Source organism: Macaca mulatta, chromosome 9 (assembly GCF_049350105.2).
Source record: "Macaca mulatta isolate MMU2019108-1 chromosome 9, T2T-MMU8v2.0, whole genome shotgun sequence".
Taxonomy (NCBI): Eukaryota; Metazoa; Chordata; class Mammalia; order Primates; family Cercopithecidae; genus Macaca; species Macaca mulatta.
The window spans coordinates 58,677,704-58,702,734 of record NC_133414.1 but is presented as its reverse complement, the minus strand read 5'-3'; the positions used below and the strand labels follow the sequence as shown (position 1 = coordinate 58,702,734).

Here is a 25,031-nt window from a genome sequence, read left to right as displayed (position 1 = left end):
TTAATAAGTAAATTGTACCACCATCTTATTCTGAAATGTTCCTTTTTAAAAGCTGTAGATCACATTAATGGAAGTGCTTATGCTGGGAATATTTTCCACGTATAATGATCTGTAAACCTCTTATCTCAATAATTGCACATTATTAGTTCACATCCAGTTCAATTAATTTATAAATTAAGAGAGGTGCCATGAGCTGGGCATGGTGGCTCATGCCTATAATCCCAGCACTTTGGGAGGCTGAGGCTGTGGATCATGAGGTCAGGAGATTGAGACCATCCTGGCTAACACGGTGAAACCCCGTCTCTACTAAAAATACAAAAAAGTAGCCAGGCGCGGTGGCGGGCGCCTGTAGTCCCAGCTACTTGAGAGGCTGAGGCAGGAGAATGGCGTGAACCTGGGAGGCGGAGCTTGCAGTGAGCCCATATCGCGCCAGTACACTCCAGCCTGCGCGACAGAGCGAGACTCCATTTCAAAAAAATAAAAGAGAGGTGCCATGTGTACAAAAATCAATGCATATTTACGAACTTTTTTCAAAGATACTTTCACACATCTTATCTAAATACATAATACAGAAGCCTGTGTGACTTGAGCAATGTGGCCCAGGAGGGCCTGAGATTAACATATCCATCTTAGCAAAAGGACATAAAATATCTCTTACGGTCAGAAAAATCAACCTTTTGTGTATTTACTTAATTTACGAAATGCACTCAAAATGCTATTATTAGGTGAATTCGTGATTTCCTTTTGAATTTCTGAGTTATTCTTATTTATTTTTCCCATTTTGTTTTTGCACCAAGGAGACTGCAGTCAAATAAAATTAAACAGATACTACACGCACTCGTCGGGGCAGCCGTACTGCAGCAGTACCTTGATGCACTCCTGGCTGGAGGCCTGTCAGGCGTAGGCTAGCACTGTGTTCCCATGGGCATCTCAGGCCATGACATCCACCCCGTACCAGATCAGGAGCTGAGCCAGGACCACATTCCCTTTGCAGCAGGCCAGATGCAGCGCTGTGCAGCCATCTCCCTCCCAACAGGTCTCGTTCACCTCCTCCCGGGAGCCATGTGCCAGCAGCAGGATGGCTGTCTGCAGGTCCTCATCAGCGGTGGCCTGCAGCAGGTGCTGGCCCAGGGACAGCTCCGTGCAGGGTAGTGGGGCCAGGAAGAGCTTCTGCTCATATTTGGCATGGATCCACCATTCCTTCTCTTCCCTTGTGGAGTCGACCGAGGGTTTCATCTGCCCCTGGCTACTCTCTTCCCAGAGGCTGTTGGCTAGCTCATTGCCAACAGATGACATAACCTTCACGAGCTCGACTGGCCAGTCATCCAGGTCCGGAGATTGAACTCGGGAAAGGTGGGTGCCAAGATTATGGTGGATCCCTGAGCATTCAATACACACGAGGACTCCTAAATTCAAAGTGGCCCAGTTAGGATTCTGGGTCTCACAGTCCACACAGTGGGAGTTCCCGCGCATGTTTCTGATGGACTGCAGGGCCATGGCCTCGCTCTGGCTCATCAGCCAGAACTTGCTTTTGCTGCTCTCACATGACTGCAGGCTGGCCAGGATCTGGCTCTCGATGGCTTGGACCCAGGCATCCCGCTCCTCATATGTCATGGCTTCAAAGTGCCACGTTTGGCCAGTGAGGGACACAATGATAAAGTTTTCTTCTTCTTCTTCAGCAGTGCTGGACAGGCCATCGTCTTTCAAGTTGTTGGTGCTTTTCTTCCTTTGGTGTTTCTTTTTGTTGGTATGAGGAGAGGGGGGTGGGTTGAGCTTGGGGCTGGTGGTGCTGGAGATATTGGGGCTGGAGCATATGGAGTCACCCAGCCCGGTGTCTGAATTGGCTGAGGTACATAGACTGTTCATGTCCTTAGATAGGCCATTGCTTTTAGAGCTGGAAATGGGCACACAGGCCAGTGTGGCTAAGGGTGGCCTCTTTCCTGGGACTTCGATGGTAGATACCCGAAGGTCAATCTCTTTTTTAAGAATATTCTTCATATAATCACCTAAGCTTGAATAATAGGTGAGCACGCCATTGTCACAGAGGGTGACATATTTCTTTTTCCATTTCTTCAGCCATTTCCCACTTAGCTTTAAGAGCATGCCCTGTTTAATTGGAATGGCCCTGCTGCTCCCAGTGATGTCAGCATGACTCTCTAGGGCTTTCTTTATCTGGGTCATTCCCTTTCTCAGATGTCAACAGGTTGGACCAGTGCTTGGACTCCTTGCGAACAGGTGTGGGTGTGTTGGCACCGGGAGGACTATCGATCTGAAGGTCCTCCTGACTGGTGCTGGGAGTCGATGGAATGGAGGAGGAATTTGTTACTTAAACTTCCACCTCCATTTCTTGTCTGGGTAATGTGCATGGTGGAACCTGTGTGGAACAGAAGGAGGAATGGCTTCGAACATTGGGTAGTGACTTGCAGGGTCCTATAGACAGCTCACAATTACCTTTTAAAAAGAAATATTTTCTGGGCCAGGCATGGTGGCTCACACCTGTAATCCCAGCACTTTTGGAGGCCGAGGCGGGTGGATCACGAGGTCAGGATTTCAAGACCATCCTGGCCAACATGGTAAAACCCTATCTACTGAAAAACAAAAAAAGAAAAAGAAAAATTAGCCGGGCACAGTAGTGCATGCCTGTAATCCCAGTTACTCAAGAGGCTGAGGCAGAAGAATTGCTTGAACAGGGACCTGGGAGGCACAGCCTGCAGTGAGCCGAGATCACGTGACTGCACTCCAGCCTGGGCTACAGAGAGACTCTGTCTCAAAAAAAAAAAAAAACAAAAAACAAAAAACCCCCACATTTTCTGTTATTTGGAAAGTATATTTACTCGTATTAGCTCACTAACTAAACAGAGCTGCAGACCAGTTCTTATTCCAGCACATTCTTTTTACAACACTTAAGATGACTAAATGTGACATGAAATGAGGAAGATTTTTTAAAAAGTTGCCTTTGACTTCAGCATGAAACAGATACAAGTGTATGATGAAAATACAACCTCAATAAAAGTGCCACTTACCTTAAATGAGTATAACCATTCATCAAATATGTTCAAAGATCTATCTGCATCTCTATAAAATAAGAATGTGCATTACTTCAAAAACTGTTAATATCTTAGTATAGTATCTGTTTAGTAAAATACGGCCTCCTGTGTGCTTTGGTGTTTACTTTACCAAAGCAGTATTTACAAATTCTTCTCCTGGATCCTGACTTGCAGAGGGTTTCCTGACTTCTTCTTTCTCAGCACATCATGTCCTGTACTGTGAAGTCTTTTATATGATAACCAGTCAGAAATGCCCGTAAGTACTGACTCTCCCTAACAGGGAATGGCAATAAACCAAATGTATTTTCACTCTTCTAACCACACATTGAAACACAAGAATGTTTTACAAAGCAGTAGTGGTGAACTTTAAAAATGTGGTCAGGCACAGTGGCTCATTCCTGTAACCCCAGCACTTTGGGAGGCTGAGGCAGGCAGATCACAAGGTCACGAGATCAAGACCAGACTGACCAACATGGTGAAACCCTGTCTCTACTAAAAATACAAAAAAATAGCTGGGCATAGTGGTGCATGCCTGTAATCCCAGCTACTCAGGAGGCTGAGGTAGAATTGCTTGAACCCATGAAGCGGAGGTTGCAGTGAGCGGAGATCGCGCCATTGCACTCCAGCCTGGTGACAAAGCGAGACTCCATCTCAAAATAAATAAATAAATAAATAAATAAAATAAAATAAATGTAAGTGTGGCCAAGCACAGTGGCTCACACCTGTAATCCCAGCACTTTGGTGGGGCCAAGGCGGGCAGATCATGAGGTCAGGAGATTGAGACCGTTCTGGTTAACACGGTGAAATCCCGTCTCTACTAAAAATACCAAAAATTTCCTGGGCATGGTGGCATACTCCTGTAGTCCCAGGTACTCAGGAGACTGAGGTAGGAGAATTGTGTGAACCCAGGAGGCAGAGCTTGCAGTGAGCCGAGATTGCGCCACCGCACTCCACCCTGGGCAACAGAGCGAGACTCTGTCTCAGAAACAAACAAACAAATAAATAAATAAATAACAAATAAAAAATAAATGTAAACGTGATTCAGATTTCCTAGCTTCCTTTCTCTTTAGTTCTCTGTAGTATATTCTCATGATGTATTTACGTATTTTCTGTTGTTTGAATTAAAAACTCATCTGCCTTTTTAAGAGGCCAGTCTTTGATGAACTTTAAACTTTGTAAAACTAATGCATTGTGCCTGTGTGATAAAACAGTGGTTCTCCAAATGTGCTCTGTGGACCTCTCGGGATCCCCAAGACCCTTTCCAGAAGGGCTAAGAGGTCAACTCTGGTTTTTATTAGACCGAGTTTCTCTCTTGTTGCCCAGGCTGGAGTGCAATGGTGTGTGATCTTGGCTCACGGCAACATTTACTTCCTGGGTTCAAGTGATTCTCCTATTTCAGCTTCCCGAGTAGCTGGGATTACAGGTGCCCACCACCATGCCTGGCTAATTTTTGTATTTTTAGTAGAAATGTGGTTTCACCATGTTGGCCAGGCTGGTCTTGAACACCTGACCTCAGGTGATCCACTCGCTTCAGCCTCCCAAAGTGCTGGGATTACAGGACTGAGCCACTGTGCCTGGCTGACACTGTTCTGAATCATACTAATTAAACCTGAGAAAGTTTATTAAAAATTTTAAAAATTTGTAAAAGTAATACAAAGTCATTGCCTGCTTTTTCATTGACACTTGCCATGACTGTATAAAAGTAAAAGTGGGTAAACTGCTGGTTTCTCAGCATAAATCAAGGCAGTGGTACCAATTACATTAGTCACTCTATTCTTTACTGTCCCCTACAGTTAAAAAAGATAGCCTGAATTTCTTAAGAATGTCTTTGATGAAGCAGTAAAAATTCATGTTGTTATTAAATCTTGACATGTCTCTTTAATATTCTGAATAAGTGGAAAGTTAACAAGAAGTGCTTCTGCTGACTGCAGTATGGTTGTTGTTTTTTTTTTTTTTAAAAAAAAAAAATTCGCGATTCAATTGTGAACTGAACAATCACTTTTTTTTAACGGAACATCGTTTTTATTTAAAAGTGCAACTGGGCCAGCGCTATGGCTCATGCCTGTAAAATCCCAGCACTTTGGGAGGCCAAAGCAGGCCGATGGCTTGAGCTCCTTCAGGAATTTGAGACCAGCCTCGGCAACATAACGAAACCCTGTCTCTACCAAAAATACAAGAAAATTAGCCTGGCGTGGTGCCACACATCTGTGGTCCCAGCTACACAGGAGTCTGAGGTGAGAGGATTGCTTGAGCTGAGATCATGCCAATGCACTCCAGCCAAGTGACAGAATGAGACTCAGTCTAAAAAAAAGTACAACTATCATTCTCAAAAATAAATGAAGTGAGAGGTTGTCACTTCAAGGAAAATAAGTATTTATTCCCAATGATGAAATTTAAGCTTTCTTGAGGACTTTGAAAAACTCATTCCTTCTACTGTAGGCTTGACAACTTTCCAATACTTAAAGGTGTTTTAAAGTAAGATTGGTGTTTAAACTAAAAGTGATTTTTGACATAATAAAACATAAACCAATATATTCCAAGTAACTAATGCATAATATTATAAATGCAAGTATGGGGGGAAGATCCATTTAATGTGCAAGAAAGATCAACGAGTACTGATGGAATAAATTTATTAACATGGAAAATGCCACTGTAACTAATTTAAGAAACTAGCACTTGTGAAGTTTTGATTTAGTATTAAAGAATACCGACAACTGTCTGAAAACTTTAAAAATACACCTTTTTAACAACTACATATTTGCATGAGGTTAGGTCATTTTATTGCTTCTTTTTTCTTTTTTTTGAGACAGAGTCTCCCTCTGTCACCCAGGCTGGGGTGCAATGGCGAGATCTCAGCTCACTGCAACCTCTGCCTCTCGGGTCTATGCAATTCTCTGGCCTCAGCCTCAGAAGTAGCTGGTACTACAGGCATGCACCACCACGCCCAGCTATTTTTTATATTTTTAGTAGAGGCGGGTTTCACCATGTTGGTCAGGCTGGTCTCAAATTCCTGACCTCAAGTGATCTGCCCACCTTGGCCTCCCAAAGTGCTGGGATTATAAGTATGAACCACCACACCTGGCCATCTTATTGCCTTTTTTTTTTTTTTTTGAGATGGACTCTTGCTTTGTCACCAGGCTAGAGTGCAGTGGTGCGATCTCAGCTCACTGCAACCTCTGCCTCCCGGGTTCAAGCGGTTCTGCCTCTGCCTCCCAGGTAACTGGTACTACAGGTGTGTGCCACCACACCTCCACACCTGGTTAAGTTTTTGTATTTTCAGTAGAGATGGGGTTTCACCTTGTTAGCTGGGATAGTCTTGATCTCCTGACCTTGTGATTCACCCACCGCAGCCTCCCGAAGTGCTGGGATTACAGGAGTAAGCCACTGCACCTGGCCTCTTACTGCTTCTTTAAAGCAAATTGCAAAGAAAGATCTAGAGTCCAGTTGTCTCCTATTAAGCTCAGCATGAGAGACTTTAAATAATATAAATACATGACACACTTTTTACTCAACTTTTTGTTGTAGAAAAGTTATTTTTTCAATGAAAAATATCTGTTGATATTGTTCTCAAGGAATATTTTATGTTGTACAACCTCGGTCACGAGTTACTACTGACATCTAGTTGGTAGAGGCCATGAAAGCTGCTAAACTCTCTGCAATGCACGGGACAGTCTTCACAACAAAGCGTTATCTAGCTCATAATATCAACAGTGGTAAGGCTGTGAAATCTAAACTAAAAATAGATTTTGAAAAAAAAATTTCAATTTTATATTTCTACCACAGTAAATATCAATATAATCAATATAAACACATAGTCTTTGGGATTCTCAGTCGTTTAAGTATTAAAAGCATCTTAAGGAACAAAGAAAACACAAATAATTTTCTTTGATATTTTAGCAGGCACAATACAACTTATGATGTCTAGAGCTGTGTCCTAACACTGAGCTTGATATCTTGCAAAGTAATTAGCTAGAATAACAAGACAGGTTTCTAAAAAGCTCACCTTTGCATGACATCATGATGTATCTCCAAGATCACACTGTGGAAGGAAAAAAAACCTCATAACAATAGATGTTATCATTTGTTAGGCCTGAAGATATTTTTTAAAAGGCGGGCAGAGGAAACTCTCCTAGCGGCCCTGAAATTCAAATCTTCTAGTTTGGAACAGTACCATAAGGGCACTTTCTTGTTTTCATTTCTTGGTTTTCCGCAAAAATATGAGAACCAAAATGTGAGGCAATATGCTGTTAGAAGATGTGTTTCTGTTGATGATTATAATGTATAAATAATAACAGATTTCCCTGTTATATGCTCTTCTACCCACAAAACCTTTTGCCCCATGCGATTTATTTTATGTATTTATTTATTTTTTGACCCAGAGTCTTGCTCTGTTGCTCAGACTGGAGTGCAGTGGTGCGATCTTGGCTCACCACAACCTCCACCTCCCAGGTTCAAGCGATTCTCATGCCTCAGCCTCTCAAGTAGCTGGGACTACAGGTTTGTGCCACTATGCCCAGGTAATGTTTTTTTGTTTTTTTTGTTTTTTTTTTGAGATGGAGTTTCACTCTTGTTGCCCAGGCTGGAGTGCAATGGTGCGATCTTGGCTCACCACAACCTCTGCTTCCTGAGTTCAAGCGATTCTCCTGCCTCAGCCTCCTGAGTAGCTGGGATTACAGGCGTGCACCACCACACCGAGCTAATTTTGTAGAACGAGGCTCAAAACAACTGAGGGAGGGCAAATCTCAATTTCAGTTAATAGGTCTATACAATATTAGCACTTTTTAAAAAGCCTCGCCCGGGCGCCTGTAGTCCCAGCTACTCGGGAGGCTGAGGCAGGAGAATGGTCTAAACCCGGGAGGCGGAGCTTGCAGTGAGCTGAGATCCGGCCACTGCACCCCAGCCTGGGCAACAGACCAAGACTCTGTCTCAAAAAAAAAAAAAAAAAAAAAGCCTGTAACATTAGCATGTAAGATGGATATGTCTATAGTGCTTCAAGTAGTTTTCATCTCTGAAATAATTTTAAAATCACAGAATTTAAAGTTACATGCTGGAAAGGACCAATGACCTTACACGACATTTAATTCAACACTCATTTTACAGATCAGGGAAACAAACCTTAAAACTGACTTGCCCAAGGTCCCACCAAATAGGAGCAGTTTCTCGTCCTAAACTCAAATGAAGCCGTGGCTCTCAAACTTTGCGGCAAGTTAAAATCACCTGAGAAGCTTTAATAACGGCCTCATCTTCAACATGAGACATTTTAATTTAATTAGTATTGGATATGACTTTGGTCATCGAGGTTGTTGGTAAAAGTTTCCCAAGTGATTTCAATGTGCAGCAAAGTTTGGAATGATTGAGCTGGGGTGAAAATCAGAATCTTCTGGGATGCCTTTCTTCACATAAAGATGTCTCACATGCATCTCTATTTTCCTAAAAGGCTTCTCAGTGCCTAGAGATAGAGGGAAAGTGGAGATGGGAAGATGCATGTGTTTGCAGAGCTGTATTTTGAAAAAAAAAAAAAAACCTTGCATAAGTGATCTCAGTGAGTTCCACCTACCCCATTGACAACACTGCACTACTGACTCATGATAAACATTTATCAAAATCTTTTCTTGAAACTAATTTGTCCTATTAATTTGCTCAATAAACCTTTATTTCATCAATAGTGAATATACCAAATGATCATTTCTCAAACTTGCTGATGGCAAATTAAAACTTACTTTACTTTCAGAAGTAGACTTCCAAAAAGTAGAATAATGAGGAAAAAAGCATGAAATTTGTTTGGGCAAGATTAATCTTCAAAGCTACTTTTGAATTGTATGCTAACACATCAAAAGCTTTTGAACTCAAAGAAGCCCAGGGACTCTAGTCAAAGTAGCTTTTGTGTATGTGTGCTCAAAGATTTCAGAGACTTGGCTGACTACAGACATTTAGTGATTACTCAATAGGTTCCAAAGCTCAGGACTTGAGACAGAGTTTGAGTCCAGTTTTTGCTGAACCAGAATTTCATCTCAACTACTGTTAAAATGGGGGAAGGAAAGTGACATTATTACGAGTGTAAGCTTGCCATTTTTAATTAAAGTAAAAGTTACTGACAATTGAATTAGCTAAAAAGGCTAGTGTATTTGAAACAAAATTGTGTATAAGCTAGGTATGTTTATAGAATGAAAAGTAAAATTAAAGATAAAGACATTAATGTTCTAAATTAGTACTTTCCAAACTGTGTTCTAAAAATCAACACTCATAACCCAAAGAGATGATAATAATGTACACTGGAAAGCCCTTATGGAGGTGGTGGTGGTGTTGGTTGTTGTTCCTTTTAAAATAAACTTCATCTCAGGGTGCTCTCAAAGCGCATCTTTGTGGCCCATGAGGTGCTCATGCACAATGGGAGAAATGCAAATGCAGATACACTGTGGTGCCAGAAGAGAAAAAGCTGTTCCTTCTTCCAAGGCTACTGTCCAAAGTAGTACACATTGATTTAGGCCTATAATGCACTGAACGACTAAGTTTTCATGAAAAACATTCAATAAAGGGAACCCATTCTTCTCACTGCATTCAACATTGTCTTAAGGCATAAAGGCATCAAAAAAATACCCTTTTTCTGGGATTGCTTCTTTGCTGATTTTTTCCTTCCACCATGACATCTAAGATTAAAAGAGAAATTGATATTAATATTTAGAATCTGGATACCAATACATAGTTGACTCCAGTTTCTTAAACTGATTGCTGGAGAGGAAAAACAAATGGCTGAAATAATTTTAGAATAAAGGGATCTATCCCTTGACAGTATAGTTGTACTCACGATATTATTGTCATTGTAAGATAAGGCTGGCTGGCTGTGCTGTCTTCAAGGAATATTGTCAAACATGAGCTGTATTGTTGACTGAAACGCACAGTAGATCCCTGAAAGGGAAGGGAAGTGTAAGTTAAACTTATCAAAGTGTATTTTTTTCTTGGTTAAAATGTGAAATGACAAAGCACTAAGATATTTCTTACACTCCATGAACTGCCTGAGTGCGATATCATGTGCACTCTACAGAAAACCCATTGGAGGCTCTTAACTTCCAGAGACGATGTTTAAGATACGGGTTATAAAATGCTGCCCTTCATATGGTACCTGTCAACAAACCTAACAAGGATTTTATGAATTCCCTTTAAAAATCATGAGAAAAGTTTAAAATAAGATTTCATTTTTTTTACAGCAATATAAAGCAGCTGAGACTTTCTATTTCTATGATTTATTTACTACAGTAAAATGTTATGTATTAAATAATACTGGTACAAGAGCATTTTATTGCAGTGACTACAAGACTAATGCATTTACTAAATTACTCATCCTAAATGTATTATTTCAGGTGATATTGTGACAAAACAAGTGTTTCAGATTCAGAGGCTCTGTGTGTCAGGGCTGCTAGGCCACCAACAAGTGAGGAAGCCATAGGTTTCTCTAGTCCTATTTTCTTATGTGGAGGATAAAAAGAGTATCACTTAAATATTCTCTCACACCCTGAAAACACATGACAACTTAAAAAATTTAACTTTCACTTCATGTTTAAATAAGACTGCCATGACACGACTCAAATGAGACTCTCAGAGAATACTTTCCATTCATTTCAAAACTTGATCAATTTCATTCTATAAGTCATCTGACCTGCACCTAGCCATTTTCCTGCTCACCCCTGCTCTCTGCCTAGAATACTGCTTTTCTCTTTCCTTGCTTCAGCAAAAGCTTGACTCCATCTACCCTCTTGGATCTCTTTGTCAGTAGCCACACCAAAAAATGTTTTTTTTTTTTTTTGTACACTAGTTAGTCAAATTCACCACTGCTTACAAGATACTAATTCTTGCAGCGTATCCCCCTCATGAGAGAGTATCCCTCTCCATAAGAGTAAGGGAGGGCCCTTATTCTTGCTACCTCCAGCTGCTGAGCATAGAATTCTGAGTAAACCCAAAACTTCGCAAGTGTTTGACAATTCAGTTATAATTTGGAGGATAAGTTTTACTACATTTAACTACAGCAAAAACACTACTAACAGTTTACTGTTTATAGGTATTATTTAAGGTAGTCACAAAATGGAAACAAATAATCTAACGTCAGTCAGAAGAAATCAGAGTATGAAATTTTATGATCTTTAACAAGAAAGGGAAGGGATTACTTAGTAGATTTAAGATTTAATAACAAAAACTAGAAAATAATTGTACCTAGTAATTTAGTAAGTCAAAACCAAAGCTTTACCACCAAAGGTCCAGTGCCCATTGGACACCAATGCCCACCCACTGACTTCTTCTGCTGTACCTGCTGCCTCTCATTTTAACCCATTAAAAATACTAAAGTTTTCCTGGTAGAGGTCTTTTATCTCCTTGATTATGTCTATTTCTAAGTATTTTATTTTATTTTATTTTTGCAGTTATCGTAAAAGGGGTTGAGTTATTGGTTTGATTCTAAGCTTGGTCTCTGTTGGGGTATAATAGAGCTACTGATTTGTGTACATTAATTTTGTCTCCTGAAACTTTCCTGAATTCATTTATCAGTTCTAGGAGCTTTTGGGAGGAGTCTTTAGGGTTTCCTAGGTATACGATCATATCATCAGCAAACAGCAACAGTTTGACTTCCTCTTTACCGATCAGGATGCCTTTTATTGCTTTCTCTCATGTGATTGCTCTGGCTGGGTCTTCTAGTACTATGTTGAATAGAAGTGGTGAGAGTGGGCATCCTTGTCTTGTTCCGGTTCTCAGGGGGAGTGCTTTCAACTTTTCCCCATTTGATATTATGTTGGTTGTGGGTTTGTCATAGATGGCTTTTATTACATTGAGGTATAACCTTTGTATGCCGATTTTGCTGAGGGTTTTAATCATAAAAGGATGCTGCATTTTGTCAAATGTCTTTTCCACATCTATTAAGATGATCATGTAATATTTTTTGTTTTCAATTCTGTTCATGTGGTGTATCACATTTATTGACTTGTGTATGTTAACCCATCCCTGCATCATTAGTACGAAACCCATTTGATTATGGTGGAGTATCTTTTTTTTTTTTTTTGAGATGGAGTCTCGCTCTGTCACCCAGGCTGGAGTGTGCAGTGGGGCGATCTTGGCTCACTGCAACCTCTGCCTCCCAGGTTCAAGTGATTCTCCTGCCTCAGCCTCCTGAGTAGATGGGATTACAAGCACATGCCACCACGCCTGGCTAATTTTTGTATTTTTAGTAGAGACGAGGTTTCACCATGTTGACCAGGCTGGTCTCAACCCCTGACCTCGTGATCCACCTGCCTTGGCCTCCCAAAGTGTTGGGATTACAGGCGTGAGCCACTGCGCCCTCTGGAACATCATTTTGATATGCCATTAGGAACTACAAAACATTGCTGAATGAAATCATGGACATAAACAAATGGAAAGACAGCCCATGCTCATGAAAGGGTAGAATGAATATCACGAAAATGACCATACTGCCAAAAGCAATCTACAAATTCAATGTAATTCCCATCAAAATACCACCATTCTTCTTCACAGAAGTAGAAAAAACAATCCTAAAATTCATATGGGACCAAACAAGAACCCACGTAGCGAAAACAAATATAAGCAACAACAACAAATCTGGAGGCATCACATTACCTGATTTCAAACCACACTATAAGGCCATAGTCACCAAAACAGCGTGGTAGTGGTATAAAAATAGGCATCTACACCAATGGAACAGAATAGAGAACCCAGAAATAAACTCAAATACCTATAGCCAACTAATTTTCAACAAAGCCAACTAAAACACAAGGTGAAGAAAGTGAACCCTATTCAACAAATGGTGCTGGGATAATTGGCAAGCCACATGCAGGAGAATGAAACTGGATCCTCAACTCTCACCTCACACAAAAATCAACTCAAGATGGATCAAGGACATACATCTATGACCTGAAACCATAAAAATTCTAGAAGATAACATTGGAAAAACCTGTCTAGACACTGGCTTAGGCAAAGACTTCATGACCAAGAACACAAAAGCAAATGCAACAAAACAAACAGGTGAGACTTAACTAAAGAGCTTCTGCACAGGGAAAGGAACAATCAGCAGAGTAAGCAGACACCCCACAGAGTGGGAGGGAATCTTCACAGTCTATACAGCTGACAAGTGGCTATTATCCAGAATCTATGAGGAACTCAAACAAATTGCAATTTACAAATTACAATTACAAAAATATGGAACCAGCCCAAATACCCATCAATCAAGGAGTGGATAAAGAAACTGTGATATACATACACATATACACATGAGGAATATCACACAGCCACAATAAGAAATAAACTAATGGCATTCCCAGCAACCTGGATGGAAGTAAAGACTATTATTCGAAGTGAAGTAACTCAGGCATGGAGAACTAAACATCATATGTTCTCATTCATAGGTGGGAGCTAAATAATAAGGATGCAAAGGCATAAGACTGATACAATGGACTTGGGGACTCTGGAAAGGCTGGGAGGAGGGTGAGGGATAAAATACTACAAATTGGGTTCAGTGGATACTGCTCAGGTGATGCGTGCACCAAAATCTCACAAATCATCACTGAAGAACTTAGTCATGTAACCAAATACCACCTGTTCCCCCAAAAACCTATGGAAATAATAAATAAATAAATAATATACAGCATTTTTCTCAGCAAACATAAAACAATGACTAAAGTTTACATTTTTTGCTCTCATTTTGGGCAGGACAAATTTTAGACATATTTTTAAAGAATTAATAACTTTTTTCCTTTTTCTGCGACAGGGTCTCCCTGTGTTGCCCAGGCTGGAGTGCAGTGGTGCAATTATGGTTAACAGCAGCTGCAAACTCCTGAGCTCAAGTGATCCTCTGTCTCAGCCTCCTGAGTAGGTTAAATGAAAGGCACATGCCACCAGGCATGGCTAATTTGTTATTTAAACTTACTACGTTGACCAGGCCAAAAATGAACAAATCTTAATTAACTTAAATATTTCTAACACTTTGGGCATTCATGAAAACAGCTCCATCTATTGTGAAGTAATGGGAAGTAGATGGCAGTGGATAAAGTTTGAATGAAAATGTCAAACAAGGCCTTAGAAGAAAAGGGAAATATTCTTATTATAGATACATTAATTTTAAAAAATTATCTGGATTAATGTCATTAATTATACTCAAATTAGACTTTGATTTAAACATAGGTCCTAAATTTGGATTAAACATAATAGATAGACCACAAATTTATTTCTTCTCCCTCCGGAAGTCTCATTAATCATAAAATAAAGGTTACACACATGACCAGGAGAGAAGGTTGACAGAGATAATTTTTAATAAATGCTGTGATATAAAAAGTAGATAAAGGAGTGGTAAATAACATGGAAGCGCAACTTTGGTGCCTACAGAAAGTGACTGGAACAGAAGTGAGCCAGTTTGTCTTGCAGAACTAAAGGCAGGTTGTGAACTTACGGGCAAATGGCACTTTGGAAAGTAGGGTAAAATGTAAAACAAAAGCCAGCAAGGTCAGTTGAAAATCTCTAACCAGAGGCCCGAGTCTACCTGTCCTTCCATCTGACAAGAAACTTAGATGTGTGTTCTCTGGATATATCAAACCTGAGAATTCCTGGCTCAGAGATACCATGGCTTAAACCTGAGATATAAAGAAAACTGTATACCAAAAATGGAACTCCAACTTCCTTCGCTAACTCTGCTTTTGGAAAGCAAGTGGCCATGCTTTTACTTCCCAGGCAGAAAATTGGGAGATCCTTCTCAGAAGAAACTGAAATGTCTCGAATAAAGATCCCCAGATAATACACTGAAGTCCCCCAAATGAAAAGCTAGTTTGGCTTCCAAAACCTCACACTGAGTGCTATCAGCTAACAGAAGTCCTGCTTCCAAATAAAGCAGGCCGGGGACCACCACACATTGGAGGGAAGCCTCCAACAACAGAAATCAAAACAACAGAAAAAAGGAATTCATGGGAGCAGTCAAAACCAGGAGCAAAACTTAACAAAAAAATCTTAAAACACTCTCAAAAATATAAAATTCAACAGAAATAGTAGAGGATAAAGTCACAGAATATCCCAGAACTAGAATAAAAGGACAAACTGAAAGAAAAAGAAGGGGAAAAATAAAAAACAAATGCAGGTGTACTGGTCTAAGCAGCCTAGTATCTGAAAAACAAGACTATCAGTAAAAAAGTAACAGAGAAAATAAAAAAAAAATTCTCAAGAAGAGATAGTCTCAGGTTTAGTAGCCTCAATGAAAAGATCCCCGGCAAGCTGTTATTATAAAATTTCAGAACTTCAGAGAGAGAGAAAAATCCTAAAATGTTTCGGGCCAGGCGTGGTGGCTCACGCCTGTAATCCCAGCACTTTGGGAGGCCGAGGTGGGTGGATCACTTGAGATCAGGAGTTCGAGACCAGCCTGGCCAACATGGTGAAACCCCATCTCTACTACAAATACAAAAATTAGCCAGGCATGGTGGTGCACGACTGTTCTCCCAGCTACTTGGGAGGTTGAGACAGGAGAATCACTTGAACCCAGGAGGTGGAGGTTGCAGTGAGCCAAGATTGCACCATTGCACTCCAGCCTGTGCAATAAGAGTAAAACTCTTCTCAAAAAAAAAAAAAAAAAAAAAAGTTTCCACAGATACCTAAAACCTGGTTGTAAACTGTGTATCACACACTGGTAATAGATTCAAGAACAACACTGTAATGAGAGCACAACTGCAAAATGTCTTTAGAATCATAAAATTTAGATTCAACCTAGAGGTTTCCTCTCTATCAAAGAGGAGGGATTTTAAGACTGGCCAGCTCTCTAAACATCTCCACCCAGGAAAGTGTGTTCAAGTACAACTAGAGAGGATAACAGGACAGAAGGAAACACAGAATCTAGGACTCAGGCGATCCCACACAAGACAGCAGTTATGTGAGATCCCAAAAGACTTTAAGGAAATAGCACAGAAAAGCAGACATCGAGCATATCTAGGGAAAGCCACTTGATATTGAACTAGGATGACAAAAGGCCAAAGAAGGTTGCCCCCCACAACACACACACAAAAGGAACAGATGTGTTTTTGCAGATGCAAAATATCTTTGAAAGGCATGTGATAAATGCTACAACACTTGGAGGAAAAGCAACTGTTAGAAAATAAGCAAATGAATATAGTCAGAAAATTAGCTTCATGATGAAAAATAATGGATGTGAAAGCAAACAGACCACCCAGAGGCTACTTACTATATTTGGATGGATAAACTAACATCGGCTAGGAAAAAAGAGAAGATCCAGGAGAATTGCAGAATTGCTCAGATTTCAGAACTGTTTCAGAGACAGGATGAAGAATATGTAATGCAGAGGCACAATGAAAACACCATATGACTTAGCAGTGAATAATATTTGCAGAGTCATAATCATGTAAATATTACTGATTTAATGAAGAAGTGTGCTACTATTGGAAGAAACAGAGGGAGGAACATAAGATCATGGTGTAGCAAGAAAGGTATGCTTTTACCTGCTGTGATAGAAAGTCAGTAGACAGTGCTGGCAATTAACTTAGCTATTCTATTTTTGTTATTTCATTAAAAATAAGATTCAATATTTAAGGCAGATCTCTTTGTTTTTTGTTTTTTTGTTTTGTTTTGTTTTGTTTTGAGGCAGAGTTTCGCTCTGTTGCCCAGGCTGGAGTGCAATGGTGTGATCTCAGCTCGCTGCAACCTCCGCCTGCCGGGTTCAAGTGATTCTCCTGCCTCAGCCTCCTGAGTAGCTGAGATTCCAGGCATGCGCCACAGCGCCCGGCTAATTTTCTATTTTTAGTAGAGACAGAATTCCACTATGTTGGTCAGGGTTGTCTCGAACTCCTGACCTCAGATGATCCGCCCACCTGGGCCTCCTAAAGTGCTGGGATTACAGGTGTGAGCCACCACGCCCAGCCTTAAGGCAGATCTTTTTACCACAACCAGACTATTGAAATTCAATTTAAATGTCAGAAATCCTTAAAAGGTGGACACACTAAGCTAAAAATTTTTCTGGATAAATTACTTAGGAAAATAGAAGAGATTTAGAAAATCCACAAAAAGAGCTCCATGCTACCATGACTGGGTACATATTGTAATTTAAAAAAAATCAAGAGAGACATGCTTTTATGTCAAACTATCAATTTCTTAACTAGCTGTTTACTAACATGGTTTGTACAGTTGCTTCTTCTCATTTCTACAACTAAGAAAAAAAATTTTTTTTTGGTCTCTACCAAAAATACAAAAATTAGCCAGGTGTTGTGGCACCTGCCTATAGTCTCAACTACTCGGGAGGCTAAGGCAGGAGAATCGCTTGAATCTAGGAGGTGGAGGTTGTAGTGAGCAGAGATCACGCCATTGCACTCCAGCCTGGGCAACAGAGCGAGGCTCCATTTTAAAAAAAAAGAAAGAAAAAAGAATGTGGTACCTTCCCCCTTCCCCTCCTTCCTCTTTCACCATGTGGAACCACCTGCTTCCCTTTTGCCTTCTATCATGATTGTAAGCTTGCTGCGGCCCTCACCAGAAGCAGATGTTGAAGCCATGTTTGTACAGCCTGAAGATCTATGAGCCAATTAAACCTCTTTTTGTTATAAATTACCCAGCCTTAGGTATCTCTTTACAGTAATGTAAAAAATGAACACAAGTTCTAACCAGAAATAACTGATTCAAGTTGGGCAAAGTCTACTCAAACTATAAAAACAAAGGTTACAAACTCCCATGTTTTACTGTGCTGCATTACTTCACATATTATTATGGAACCCTCACTTGTATTCTTGCTATTTAAGTCAACTGGAAAACTTGGCTGTGTATGGCTTTTTAGCAAACAAATGAGGATTTAGCATAACATTAAGGAAAATAAGCAGGAGTAGGGCATGTTTAAATTTACATTACATCAAATGAAAAGGTTAAAAACTTAAAAGTTTTGAGTAGTATGAACTTGGATGTGGTAAATGAATGTGGTCAGAGGACTGTGTGAGAGGAGGCCCAAATCACAGATTCAATCCCCGATGATAAACAACTATGTTTTTAATTTGTTTAAATGAAAACCAAGCTGAAGCCTAAGTTCTATCATTCATCTTTAAAACGTACTGTTTCGAGTAAGGGAAGAGGAATTATAAATAAAAAGAAATCCAAGAATTATAAATAAAGATAAATCCAAGAAGTATAAATAAAGAAGTCCATGACTCCTCCATCACATGACAAATTAATTGTGTTGATAAAAAGATGGCAAAATGTATAAACAAACAGTTTACATGTTTTCACTAAAACAATAACAACTAAAGAAAAGTATATTACATGTTAAAATAAGACAAGTGAACATGTGAAAAGGTGAAAAACTTAAACCAATTTGAGTTTTTCTAAATACTTTCTATAACCTAATCAAACAAGAGTTTTTATTATTTCTCTTGGTAGAAAAAACAATGTTGTCTCACCATCCTTTTGAGAGTTTCTCTGGAATATTGTGCTTGCCTCTGGATTGGCAGGAGGGTTAAACTCCAAAGCTATATGTATAGAGGGAGAAAAGAAAAAAAGATGTAATCATTTATAAAAATTTATCAATTTGTTTATTCAACTGCTGCATTTAGGCTGTTTCACTACCTCTACTTTTATTCTTATCCATTGAAATGAATGTATGGACATAAGATAGAGCAAGGCAAGATGGCACATGCTTGTAGTCCCAGCTACTCAGGAGGCTGAGATGGGAAAATCACTTGAACCCAGGTCAGGAATTTGAGGCCAGCATGAGTAACATAGTGACACCTTCCTTTATTTAAAAAAAAAAAAAAAAGAAGAGGTAAATATTGGTTTTGAGTTGTATAAAATCCACTTTGCATAAAATAAATCAAGATGGCAGTAAGTTTTAAAAGACAGGTCTATTTTATAGGCAAAATATAGATGTATTCTAGAGTTTTTTAAATTTTAAAAAAGTAAATACAGCATATCTGTCACTTCCATGTCATTCTGAGGACATAGAACCTTAGTTCTGTTAAGTAGATGTCTTCCATAGTCATGTGATATCTCTACGTCTTCACTTCTTCATTAACAATACATAGGGAGAACATACCCAGGCCTTATTTGTATTGGAAAGGGCCAAGTGAGACATACATAAACTGTGCTGTAATCCTAAAGAATGATAATAAAGAGCCATTTTTGGGCTCCCATCCAACACTACCCATCTACTAGCTGGTGTGTAACATCACTCAGAGACTTTCCTTACATCACCAAGCAGAGTATAAGTTTACACAAATACTTACACAGTTTGTGTATAAAGGTATAATCAATTAATTCACTTAATATATTTGTTTATTCTAAAGCAATCCTTAAATATCTTGAAAAGTGAGGATAGTGCTTCCAAGTTACAAAGTCACACTCATCATGAGTCTTAAATATCCTACCTCTTAAAAAATTAGGAGCCCAACCAAAGTTTAAATAGAAGAGCTATAAGACATTTCTTCTACAGCAATGAAATCTCTGGCATTTAAATGAAACCAATAAGCCAACTGGATTTAATATCTTTATGATGCAATGTTTTCTATTTTGAAAATTTTAGTTTTTATTCATGAACCATATTATTACCCAGAATTACCTTTACTTAGATTCACCTTTTTGCAAAATTTTAGAGGCAAACCAACTAATTGTTTTCTCTTTTCTACCACCTCCCATCCCCCGCCTCTCCTAGCAGTATAGAGACTAAAAAATTCCAACTTTCTTTCTCTCTTTTTCTTTTCTTTCTCTTTTTATTTTTTATTTTTTTTTTGAGATGGGGTCTCACTCTGTCACCCAGGCTGGAGTGCATTGGTGCTCTCTGCTCACTGCAACCTCTGCCTCCTGGGTTCAAGCAATTCTCCTGCCTCAGCCTCTCGAGTAGCTGGAACTACAGGCATGCACCACCACACCCAGCTAATTTTTGTACTTTTTTCTAGTACAGACGGGGTTTCACCATGTTAGCCAGGCTGGTCTCGAACACCTGACCTCAGGTGATCTGCCCGCCTTGGCCTCCCAAAGTGCTGGAATTACAGGCGTGAGCCACCATGCCCGGTCAAAACTCCAACTTTCTTATCTTTGAACAAGATGCTATTGTCAGGAGGGGTAAGGACAAAGGGGGAGCCTCAGCAACAAACACTCTTACAGGGAAGGTCTGACATTTTAACCTGCAATCTTTATATTACACATTAAAAGTCTACATTGACGTTTCATGTATTTTGAAAGTTTTGATCATGAACCAATCTCTACCTCTCTTTTAGAACAAGGAGGTGAATAAAGTCTGTTAAATCACCAGAATAAATCTGGAAACACATTTTGTGTTAAATTAAAAGTTTTAGAGTAATCAGAGCCTCATAGGTAAAGTCCTTTGAGAAATCCCAAACACACAGACACACAACCTTTTTCTGCAGCCCTGGCCGTGACATTTCACACCTTTCACAATTATTTTAAGCACCCTTTTTTTCTTTTATTTCCTTCTGTGTTCAAATTACAGTTAGAAGAAACCAAGCAGCTTCTATCAAGGTGACTTACAGCAGCCCATTAAGAATACCATATAGCCTTTCCCATGGCCACCTCCATTCTGATTTTAAGTAAGAAATCCCCGAGTATCTGAATATGAACTGTCCTGAGATTTACCTACTTTAACAAAGGAAACAATTAGGCACTTACCTGGTTCCTTCACTTAGGTACCATGTGGACAGGTACAAAGAAAAAATAAGATGGGTGCTGGAAAGTTGGGATATTTGAGTTTTTATTGAGGAAAGGAAGAGAATGGTCCAAAGAAGCCTCCACAAAGTCCCACAGCATAATACACAGACACACAGACAATGTTGCCTCACCATCTGTTTGACAGTTCCTGTGGCATATTGTGCTTGCCTCTGGATTGGCAGAAGGGTTAAACTCCAAAGCTATACGTATAGAGGGAGAAAAGCAAAAAAAGATGTAACCATTTATAAAAATTTATCAACTCATTTATTTGCTGCTTATTTGACAAGAAGAGTCACAAATAAATGGTCCCATGCCAGCCTGGCAGAATGAGATGAGAGAGCAAGAACTGGGCGATTGGGAGGGGAGGCGAAAAGAAACTGACTGGACTCGGTGGGGAAAGACTAAGGGGTGGGAATGCAAGGCAGAGCCAGGTCTTGTTCCTGGCCAGCCCCGGGAAAGCTGGCTACAGGCAGAAAGGAGCTCGAAATGGGCAATGCCTCCCAGGGGACCTTGGGGGCAGCAGCAGCCAGAGGCAAGCCGAGGGCAGGTGGCACCCGTCACCTCCTTACCTTCAGGCATCTCCCGGTCATGGATGTGGTGCATGTGGAGGTCCTCACCAACTTCAACAGTCACCTCAGCAGGCTGCACAGCAGCAGCCATGGGCACTCCTGCCATCCTGTCCCCAGCTCAGAGGGACACACTGACCACTGTTGCTGGTCAAACTCGGGGCTGACCCTGGGTCACACACAACAGGTCAGTATGTTCCCCACGGGACGCCTCTACTGTCTGCCACCACCTGTGCCTCTGCTCACAGCTTTGGCCTTGCACTCCTGCTGCCCTAGGCTGAGGCTATGCTGCACTTGCAGAGATGGTCTTGCCCACTGCTCGCCTGCCCACCTCACAGCCCGGTCCTGGGCCCTGGCTAGGGCTGCAGGCCAAGGCCTGCACCTGGCCGCCTCCCCTGAGTGACTTGTCTGGGAGGGTGAAGACCAGCCAGCTTATTAAATTGCTTGTGAACCCAACAAGCGCTGAGAGACACAACTGCCTGAAGAGAGAACAGACGGAGCTCCTCCTCCTTCTGTAGTCACCTACAGACTGAAGTCCACTAGCCCAGGTGGGAGCACAGGCATGTGGCACACCATGCCCCACCCCACACTTCACATTGCCCTCCCCGACAGCTCACAGTGCTCCATCCTGGCTGCCACCCCTCCCCAACAGCTCAGAATGCCCCTGCCTGGGCTGCCCCACCCTGTGGCTTATGATGCTGCTGCTCTCCTGGCCCCTCCTGCAGTGCCAGGTGGACTAAGGTTTTCATTCATCACCAGCTTCCTGAGCTTTTTAGTCCTAAGAAAAGCACAGGGTAGTTCGTTACTTGAAGCCATCTTCCTCTGTGAGTTCTACACAAAGCCTCAGTAGAGTGGATCGCATTAGCAACCAAGTTGAATGACTTTTATTTGCTGACTGAATATAGATACACCTGAATTGCTGACTGCTTTTGTAACAAAACACTCCTCTCCTATCTTCCAATGAGTAGTCATTTTTGTCTACAACTTGACCACAGCAATCCCTGGGGCCCTAGCACTATTCTCAATAAAGAGTTATGGCTGTGTGTCTTGAATGACACCTTAGGACCCATCCTGCCTCCACCTCCTTCTCCATAAAATAGAAACCTAACTTGTCCCTCCATGCTCTGAAATGCTCAAACTTACCAACTCCCTTTTCTCCCCACTATTTCTTCCTTCCATGGCAGGGACTTTCAGATTTTCCTTCTTTTACTAACAAAGCACTAAGCATGATTTTATCATACAAAATCGAGAGCCATAAAGTGGGTTACCACAGTCCTAATTCAATAAAGATGAATACTTGACATCTGGCAAGCAGTGTGCACCTGACAGTGTCCCCACTGTGCTATGCTCATTTAACCCTCAGAAACAATCTCATTTACAGATTTTACAGAAGAAGTGGAGATGGAGAAGGTAAGTAACCTCCCCAAGGTCACATGACTGCTAAGGGTGGGGCCACAATTTGATCCCAGGTAGTCTGAATTCCCCAATTCCTCAAGCATGGTTATCAGAAAGTATATTAGTTTGTTTTCACACTGATATAAAGAAATACCTGAGGTTGGGTAACTTATAAAGGAAAGAGGTTTAATTGACTCACAGTTTTGCATGGCTGGGGAGGCCTTAGGAAACGTACAATCATGGCAGAAGGGGAACCAGGTCTGACTAACATGGCGGCCACACAGAGAGTGTGAGCATGTGAAGGAGCAACTGTCAAACATGTATGAAACCATCAGATCTCAGCTGGGCATGGTGGCTCACACCCGTAACCCTAGCACTTTGGGAGGCCAAGGCAGGTGGATCAATTAAGGTCAGAAGTTCGAGACTACCCTAGCCTACAGGCATGTGCTACCATGCCTGGCTCATTTTTGTATTTTTAGTAGAGACAGGGTTTTACCATGTTGGCCAGGATGGTCTCGACCTCCTGACCTTGTGATCCACCCGCCTCTGCTTCCCAAAGTGCTGGGATTACAGTCGTGAGCCACCATGCTTGGCCACATTTAAATCTTTAATACATTTTTATTTTAGTTTGGCAAACTATGCCCTCCCCCAAACCCACTGTCGGATTTTGCTAATAAAGTATTATTTGAACACAACTATACTCATTCATTTACTTACTTTCTATTGCTGCTTTCACCCTACCTCCAATGTAAGAGTTGAGTAATTATGACAGAGACCGGATGGCTCACAGAGCCTCAGACGTTTTCTATCTGACCCTTTTATTTTATTTATTTTTTTGAGACAGAGTCTTGCTCTGTCACCTAGGCTGGAGTGCAGTCATATGATCTCAGCTCACTGCAACCTGTTTCTCGGCTTCAGGCGATGCTCCTGCCTTAGCCTCCCAAGTAGCTGGGATTACAGGCACCTGCCACAACACCCAGATAATTTTGGTATTTGTAGTAGAGACGAGGTTTCACCATGTTGGCCAGGTTGGTCTTGAACTCCTGACCTCGTGATCCATCCACCTTGGCCTCTCAAAGTGCTGGGATTACAGGCTTGAGCCACCATGCCTAGCCCTGCCCCTTTACATAAACAGTTTGCTGACCATTGCTCTAAGGCATCCTGTTCATTCTTGCCTTGTGGAAGTAGCAGAATGAATGTAGGTAATAGCAGGGGGAAGTGCTGAGGATGGAAACGTCAGCCTCTAGAGCAGCACTGCCCCATTGAACTCTGCGGGAATGAAAACGTTCTTTATCTGCATCGACAAAGGCATTAGCCACCAGCCACCTGGACTGCTGATCCCATTCTAGTCTGTGCTTTTTGGTGCTCTGTCGTCTTGCTGCTGACTATTCAGCCTGTCACCACAGCACAATCTTGTAGGCAGCCCAGGTTGGTCTCAGCGATCCTGGAGCTACTGACTACTTCCTTGGGTACTGTAAGATCAGATGGGGAATTACTCATATCCAGAGTCAAGATTTTTTACAGCTCCCACAGGTCAACCATTTGCACAAGTCTGCTATGAGAGTGACATGATGACAGACGAAGGCACTTGCTAGTTGCCCACTCCTTTCCCCTATTCATTTTATGCATCTTCCTTCTGTCCTTAGGTTATTTGCGCAAATAGTTTCTTGCTCTAGGACCCAGTGTGGGTCAGAGTCAGCATTTGTTAAATATGGTGATTTTCTTTTGGAACAACTAAATCCACTCATCAATCAGTAGGATTGATTTCAGGGGATTCAGGAGACAATAGATTTAGAAAATACACAAACTGCTATTTTGAGAGGCTTGAAAGGGAGAGAGAACTTATGTAAAAAAAAGTTCCTATGGTAACAACTTTTAATGCTGTTTTATTCAGTCTCCATGGTCTATCAGATAGGTTATGTAGTAACACTAATTTTACAGATGAAGCTAAAATCTGGAAGCGATGTGGAATAATGGAACGAGTTTGGATTTTTGTATTGTGCCCTACATTTAAATCTGGCTTTCCGACATAGAGCTGTTTGATTATAGGCAAATTGTTCTACTTTAATTAGCTTTTGTTTACTTCTTTGTAGACAAGGGGTTTCAAATACCAACCTTGCAGGATTGTGATGGGGAGAGAATATGTAAAGACCTTTGTCAACTATCTGGCACTCGAAAAATGGTAGATGATAATGATGAAGATGTTGTAAAGAATGAATGACTTGGCCAGGTAATGGAGCTTCCAGTATGGAGAGCCAAGGCTTTAAACACACCTGCCTGACTCCACGGTCCATGCTGTCAATTCTCCAGTGTAAACGTTTTTTACTCAGTAAGTCTCCATTAC

The 25,031-nt window shown here is 40.9% G+C and overlaps 1 pseudogene across 1 annotated transcript; it reads right to left on the bottom strand.

Annotated features, from left to right (window-relative positions):
- Positions 1–749: 749 nt before the first annotated feature.
- LOC718978 (arf-GAP with GTPase, ANK repeat and PH domain-containing protein 10-like) lies at positions 750–21,432 on the bottom strand (annotated as a pseudogene). The gene is made up of 8 exons (XR_013398031.1): positions 21,296–21,432; positions 20,858–20,926; positions 18,467–18,535; positions 17,201–17,235; positions 9,853–9,953; positions 7,051–7,086; positions 3,020–3,075; positions 750–2,374 (listed from the first exon to the last, which is right to left on the bottom strand). The product of XR_013398031.1 is annotated as an arf-GAP with GTPase, ANK repeat and PH domain-containing protein 10-like (transcript).
- Between the last annotated feature and the right edge of the window lie 3,599 nt (positions 21,433–25,031).